The following is an 8,356-nucleotide window of genomic DNA, read 5'->3' as shown; positions in this document are numbered from 1 at the left end:
CCTCCATGACAGCAGCGCTGCGGCCTTGACTTCAGCCACCTCGCAGGTGACGCAGAGTGACTCTTTCGAATTGGCACCTACTGGGAACAACGAGGAGCAAGTTTGCGAACTTGGCAGTGCGAAGAGCTTCCGTAAGAGACTGCAAGTATGGGCCTTACAATCTCGCGCATCGCATAGTTTAGTAACGTCGCTCTTGGGAATACTACGGTCCCAAGAATGCTTCAGCGCGCTTCCTTCAACTGCAAGGGCTTTGTTACAGCTGCCCAGCAAACCATCCCAGGACGGCGTCCAGGCCTCCTCGGTGGCTCAAGGGCACGCTTACCTCGGCGCCGCCAAGACAGTGCACGGCCTACCGTTGCCCGGGAATGGCGCTCACGCTTCCCGTGGCGACACCCTCATTCAGGGCTCCATCGGCACCTGAGTCGGTTTGGGATGCGGTACGAGCTGCTTCGGACCAGCAGCCCGCCGTCGTGGGCCCAACCACCACCACCTACTGGTCCGACATTACGGGCTCCGCACGCGAACCATCGAAGAGCGCCGCGCACCTGCGGCGTACCATTGCGCGACTTCGCGTCACGGCCAACGCCTTGACAGCGTCGAGCTCTGCGCTGTTTTCTCCCATAATTCCCGCACTGACAGCCATCAACACCATGTTGGACGTAGCCACCTCGCTAGACCTCGAGGCCAGCTCGCCTGAGCAACGTAGAGAGCTCCAGTCTACCCTCAGCCAGGTCTCTAGCCAACTTGGTGACTACGCGCACACAATCTACCGTTTCGCGCCTGCCGTATCACCATCCCAGGCTACCTTCGTACTACCGGAGTTCCGCGGCTTCCAGGACGACGCCGAAAAATGGGTGGCGACCGTCAACGCCCTAGGAGCTCGCGGAGCCTGGACGGAGGCACAGAAATGGTCCATGGCGGTAGACCGCCTTCGAGAAGGTGCCGCGGCGTGGCACAAGTACGAAGGCGTGAAGCAGCAATCCTGGGACGAGTAGAGCACCAGGCTCATAGCTGCCTTTGGGCCGATCGACTACCACCTCGCTGCCACCACCCAATCCAACCTCACCGCTACCGAGGATGGAGCTCTGAAGGGGCACCACCTCGAGGCTGCTACTGTACAGTGCAGCTTACCACCACGACAAGTCGAGACAACATTCTCTCCACAGCACTTGGTAATGCGTGCCCCAAACTCATCTTCCCTTGGTGACCCCGACGTGACGGCTCCTCTTGGACTCGGCACGCTGTTTGTCCAGAAGCCGGACGAATCCAAGACCATTACTAATGTGTGCGAAGAGCCATCTGAGCTAACTCATCCGCAACTTCAAGCGCATTCTTTGCCCGAATGCGCAGATGGCCACCTTGCTTTCAATGAGACCAAGAATGTAGTGGCGACCACGTTTACCCGATGCACCCATCTGGAAGATTCCAGGAGATGCCTGTGTGGAATGGTGAGAGCAGCCGTTCTGAAAGGAAAAAGCTCGCAGTACCTGACTACAGACCATCAACGGTTTGACGCGATGGAGTGCAATGTGTCCAACACGCAGGCATTCAGCGAGAAGGTTTCCCGGGATGAGCGCATGAAAATTTCCCCGTCGCTATTCCCACTGCCTGCTGACGGAATATCAGTCATGAAGAAACATGTGGGCACAAACCGACTCCCTGCAAGGGGGGGGGGGGAGAATATAGAACAGCCGGCCCAGGAACGGGTGCTGTCTCCGTCTCGTTCATTACAATATATATATATATATATATATATATATATATATATATATATATATATATATATATATATATATATATATATACACAGACAAAGTGGACCAGACTTTGTCAAAGTCTGGTCCACTTTGTCAAAGTCCACTTTGACAGTCTGGTCCACCAGACGAAACGTTAGTGAAAATATACACTGCCAAACCAACGAAAGTCGTAGTTTCTTTCTATGCAAAACTATGAAAATGCGACATCAGCACGAATGCCTCGTCAACGCCCTTGTGTCCAACGACTGCGAGGCAGGTGCTTTCCTAAGGCGTAACAACCGCAGCGGCAGCCTCTGTTAGGAGGCCGTGCTACGGAATGCCTGGGTAAATCACGTAAAAGTCATGCACATACTTTAAAAACGAAAGCAATGATTGATAATTAAAAACTGGTTCCCTACCTATGACTATCGATGGATGAAGAGTGTATTTGTGCTGTAGATCCAGGAAGCATGTACGGATATGTGCAATAGGCGCGTGTTTCGTTACTTCCACGAAAGATACATCGCAGTCTATAAGCTGCCACTGCCACGGCGGTAGATGTGCAGCGGGAGCCATTAGACAGTGTTCAAAAATTACACCATTTCCCGCTAAAGGGGACCATGAGGCGATGCGAAGCCGGAGCACTTGCACGATCGCGTTCCGTGTGCGTTCGTTGGGCATGCTACCGACCTCGCGTCGTGGAACGCGAAGAAGAACGCTACGCGCGAGCGGGGAACGCGCTCGACAGGCGCGCGAGAGGGTGGCAGCGTAGGGGAGGAGAGAGGGAGAGGGGACGCGCATGCGCTCATCGCGGCGTTGCGCAGGAGAATTTCGGCATGTCTAGCCCGCGTTTGAGAGGAATGGAGAGGGGGAGGGGAAGTGGAGAGAGGCTGTGGAGAGGGGAAAGGAGTGGTGACGGGGAGTGGAGAGGTGTGTAGAGAGGGTATGCGCATGCGCAGTAGGGGTGGTCACGCCGCACACCACCACCACCATCACCGGTTTGAACTCCGCTATAAGATGCTTCGCATCTAAAAAGTCGCACACCCGTTTCCTCAGCTGGGCCCCTCACACGAAGTGAGTAGGGCTGTGGTAGGCCCTATTCCCCTGTGGTACTCCCCTGTGGTAGCCACTAGTTTATAATTTTAGGTGGAAGTTTTGAGCGATGTCGAAATTGTTGTTGTTATTATATGGTATTTTTTGGCACAAGGGCCAGTGGTGGCCAAAGAGTGCCAGGTCATGGTATGGGATGTGATCAATGAGGATGTTAGATGGCTGTATAAGGGCCTAAAATTGTTCGCAGTGACGGTGCGTAAAAAGTATAATTGCTAAAATCATGACAGTGGCGTGAATTGTGTGGTGAGGATAAATCAGTAGTGCTTGCGTTACTAAAATAGAGCACGGAGGTAGCACGAAAACCTCACGTACGCCCTTGAGACCAAGGGCCTGAGGTAGGTGCTTTCTCTTAAGAGACTACCGCAACATCGACCTCTTGTAAGAGGCCGTGCTACGGATCACCTGTGTATATGATGTGAAAATTACGAAGTTCTTTGAAGTATCTTAAAAGATATTCATATTTGAAAAACGGATCCTTGCCTAGCAACATTGCTGGGTGTAGTGGGATTTGCTGTCGGACTGGTACTGGAAAATGTTTTCTCCTAAGCACTTCAAGTTCTCGGCATTCCAACAAGACGTGAAGGACTGAGAGTGGCTGGCCACATTTATCACAGCTGGGTGGCTCACCATCGGATAAAAGGTACGCGTGTGTGCTGTGTGTGTGTCCTATTCTAAGTCTGCATAATGTTACTTCGGTGTGGCGTGTCTTTGCAGTGGGCGTCCAACTACAAAGGTGTGGCTTAATCAAGTGTAATTTGTTATCTAGTTCTAGGTCCCATGACCTTTGCCAGAAGGCCCTGAGCTTTTTCCTTAAAAGGGTTTCAGGTCCGTTACGGGAACCCCCATAGATGTATTAGTAGCATTTACGTGGACAGAAGTGGCTAGCTGGTCAGCCAAGACATTGCCTTCGATGTCTCTATGTCCAGGCACCCAGCATAACACGATATGTTGGCCAGATGCATACATGGTGCAAAGGAGTGCATATAGTTCCATCACTACAGGGTTTTTATTCTTTCGGAGAGACATGATGGCTTTCACCACACTGAGAGAGTCTGTGAATATAATAGATTTTTCTAACTTTTCTTTGCTGATATGTTTCACAGCAGTCAATAGTGCAAAGGCTTCTGCTGTGAAGATACTTGTTTCTCGGTGCATAGCGCCGGATTCTGTAAATGAAGGACCGATCGCTGCATAATGAACACCGGCATGCGACTTGGAAGCATCAGTAAAAAACTCAGCACAACAGTACTTTGCCTGTAATTCAAGAAAATGTGTATGTATATGCGCTTGTGGAGCATGTTTGGAAGTTCTGATGAAGGATATGTCACAGTCAATTTGTGGCACTGCCATGGCGGGAGTGGTCTCGCCGGAGGCATTACATGGTGTGTAACAATCGAGACATCCATTTCTTCATTAAGCTTCCTGACACGAAGTGAGAACGGCTCTCTTAGTGCCGGTCGCTTGTGGAATAGTGTGGCACATCCTGTATCATTTACAGTAGGATAAGCAGGGTGTTCAGATTGTGCATTCACTTTCAGAAAATACGTGAAGATATTGTATGACCGTCGCAAACTGAGTGACCACTCGTCTGATTCCACATAGAGACTTTGTACTGGGCTCGTCCTGAAGGCGCCAGTGGCTAGGCGTATGCCCAAATGGTGAATCGGATCAAGCATTTTCAGCGCACTTGGTGCGGCAGAGTGATACACCACACTTCCGTAGTCTAAACGTGTTTTGACAAGACTCTTGTAGAGGTTCATTAAGCACTTCCTGTCACTTCCCCAAGTTGTGTGTGACAGTATTTTTAGGATATTCATTGTTTTTAGGCACTTTGTTTTAATGTACTTGATGTGTGGGATGAAGGACAGTTTTGAGTCAAGAATGACACCTAGAAACTTATGTTCTTTGTTGACCTGCAAGCGTTGTCCATCCAGCGTAACCTCAGGATCTGATACAAGGCCTCTTTTTCTGTTAAAAAGAACACACGCGCTTTTAAGGGGGTTTATCTTAAAACAATTTTCATTTGCCCACTTAGTTATTTTGTTCAGGCCAAGCTGAACTTGTCGCTCACGGATTGAAAGGTTACATGATTTGAAGCCTATTTGGACGTCATCAACATATACACAGTAAAACATTGCGGGAGGAATAATCGTACGAAGGGAATTCATTTTTACAATGAAGAGGGTGCAGCTAAGCACTCCTCCTTGTGGCACACCAGTTTTCTGAGTGAACGGTTTTGACAGGACATTTCCCACTCTAACGCGAAAAGTGCGATTGGACAGGTAACTTTCTATTGTTTTGAGCATGTTGCCCCGAACACCCAACGCGGACAGGTCTTTGAGGATTCCAAATCGCCATGTTGTGTCATAGGCTTTCTCGAGGTCGAGAAATACGGAAAGAAAAAACTGTTTATGGATAAAGGCATCTCTAACTATTCCCTCAATGCGAACAAGGTGGTCTAGTGTTGAGCGACCCTCCCTGAAGCCGCACTGAAGTGGGTCTAGTAGGTTGTTGTTTTCGAGAAGATAGATTAATCGCCGGTTTATCATTTTTTCATAGAGTTTGCACAAGCAGCTCGTCAATGCTATTGGCCTATAGCTACTGGCTAAGGACGGATCTTTCCCTTGCTTGTGTATTGGAATTATAATGGCTTCTTTCCAAGACGTTGGAATGTACCCAGCTGCCCACAAGGTGTTGTAGAGAGACAGAAGTGCATTCTGTGCTTCGGGGTGTAAGTTCCTGATCATCTCATACATTATACGATCACCACCTGGTGCTGAGTTGTGGCAGGAGTTCAAAGCGGCCTTGAGTTCGGCTACATTAAACGGACGGTTGTAAGGTTCATCTTTTGCGCACTTTCGTTCAAGGCGTTCCCGCTCAGCGCGTTCCTTGAACCTCAGGAAGGTTGGATTATAGTGGGATGCGCTAGAAGTATGTTGAAAGTGTTCACCCAGAAAGTCTGCCTGGTCTTCCATGCTATTCCCTTCGGTATTTACTAAGGGTAGTGGTTGTGTTTCCCGGCCATTTATTTTGTTTAGACTATTCCACACCTTACCCTCATCCGTATAAGAGTTTATGTTAGATATGTACTTTTGCCAGCTTTCTCTCTTAGCCTGTCGACGGACTCGTCTGCCCTGCGACTTTGTTTGCTTGAAATTAACGAGGTTCTCAGCTGTTGGATGGTCGCGAAGTAAAGCCCAAGCTTTGTTCTGTTTTTTTCTTGCCTCCCTACATTCTTCATTCCACCATGGTATACGACGTTTTCTAATTTGTCTGTTGGTTTGTTTAATACATTTTTCAGCAGCGTCTATAATAAAATGTGTTATATACGCCACAGCGTCGTCTATGCTAGAGGAAGCAATGTCATCCCACTGTAGATATGTGTGTTCTTGGAAGAGCTCCCAGTTTGCCGACTTAATTTTCCAACGAGGAAGCTGGGGGGAACCACTGTCTCGTTTTGTTAAGCTTATCGCTATAGGGAAGTGATCGCTTCCGTATGGGTTTTTAATAACCTGCCATTCAAGATACGGAACTAGAATACTGGATGTGATGGTTAAGTCGATAGATGAGTATGTTTGGTGCGTGGCATTGAAGTATGTGTGTTCGTTTTTGTTGAGCAGACATGCACCAGTAGAGAATAGGAAATTTTCTATCAGTCTTCCTCTCGCATCACAACGAGAATCTCCCCAAAGAGTGCTATGTGCATTGAAATCTCCAGCTAGTAAATAGGGTTCAGGAAGCTCATCAATTAGGTTCTGGAATTCAGTTCTACTAAGTCTATAGCCTGGGGGAATGTATAATGAGATGACAGTGATTAGCTTGTTAAAAAGCACCGCTTGAATAGCGAATGCTTCTAGATGAGTTCTCAGATGGAGTTGCCTGCAGCTAACGCTACTATCAACTATGATCGCCACACCACCGGACGAAGTGACTGCGTCGTCACGGTCCCTGCGGAATATGGCATATTGTCTGAGGAACTTTGTATGTGTGGTTTAAGATGTGTTTCTTGAACACACAGCACTTTTGGACTGAATTTACGCAGGAGCTCATTAACGTCGTCCAGATTATGCAGAAGACCTCTGACGTTCCATTGCAATACCTGCGTATCCATCTTGAATGGAAGGTTAGTGCTGTGTGTTTAGAGAAACCTCAAGTTACGGAGCTCTTTCTAGGCCCGTAATAGGAATTTTTCCTTTCTTAGAGCGGTCGACAGAGTCGCGCCGCTCCTTTGGCGCTTTCCGCGCCGCCTCACTCGAACTAGTGTCCATCACCTCTTGCGAGGCGTTGGATGTTCGCCGAAGAGGCTTCGCCTCAGGAGGCACAGCCTTCGGGCCCACCTGCTCAGAGGCTGGTGGGTCCTTTTTTAGAGATGGCGATGCAGCACTGGCTGCAGCCGCCGAGGGGGAAGTTGGCGTCACTGCCAGCTCACTACGTGTGCGCTGGACAGCCGCCGGAAGCCGTTGTGACGCTGCCCCCTGTCGCGCCACATCGGCAAAGCTACCATTCGGTAGCTGGGAAATACGCCTGCGTGCCTCCTTGAAGGAGATGTTTTCTTTGACCTTAATTACAACTGTTTCCTTCTCTCTCTTCCATGATGGGCACGATCGCGAGTACGCGGCATGGTCCCCATCACAGTTCACACAGTGTGCAGCATTTTCGCAGGACTCGGACGGATGTTCAGTTGCACTACATTTTGCACAGGTAGAGCGGCCGCGACAGTTTTGTGAACTGTGGCCGAATCGCTGGCACTTGAAGCATCGGAGAGGATTTGGAATGTAGGGTCTGACTGAGTTTGATGTACCCTGCCTCGATCGTTTCGGGCAGGATACTGGAGCCAAAAGTAAGGATTAGATGCTTGGTCTGTATTTCCTTTCCATCGCGCCTCATGCTAATTCTCTTCACATTCAGGACATTCTGGTCACTCCAGCCCTCAACAAGTTCAGCCTCAGTTAGTCCCATGAGGTCATCATCTGAGACAACACCACGGGATGTGTTCATCGTGCGGTGGGGGGTGACTGTCACTGGGACGTCCCCAAATGATGTTAGATTCGACAGTTTCTGATGCTGTATTTGGTCGCGGAGTTCTAAGAGAAGATCTCCATTTGCCATTCTCGATGCTTTGTAGCCTGCTCCAATTGTATCTGACAGAGTTTTCGAGACCAGGAAAGGTGAGATCATTCTCACTGTCTTTCCTGCTTTTTCGGAATGTACGACATGATAACGTGGAAAGGTTTCTTTCTGGTGTCCAACAAAGCGAAATACATCTTCGGTGCGCCCCCTCTTATGGGACGATCGGGAAGTTTCGGGAAAGAGCTATCCATAGGATGTCGTATGTTTCGGCAGTAACGCCAACCACCCACCACGGAGCCCAACTAGGGGACGCTGCAGGAAGTGTGAAAAGCACATCCTGCAAGCGCCAGCTGTACGTTACCGCTATAACCAAATATGGCGTATCCAAGGCTGGCTACCCACACAAGGTTAACCCTTGCCGCCGTGAAAAAGGAAGT

The sequence above is a fragment of the Rhipicephalus sanguineus genome, chromosome 4 (assembly GCF_013339695.2).
Source record: "Rhipicephalus sanguineus isolate Rsan-2018 chromosome 4, BIME_Rsan_1.4, whole genome shotgun sequence".
Classification (NCBI taxonomy): Eukaryota; Metazoa; Arthropoda; class Arachnida; order Ixodida; family Ixodidae; genus Rhipicephalus; species Rhipicephalus sanguineus.
Note: the sequence above shows the minus strand (reverse complement) of the source record.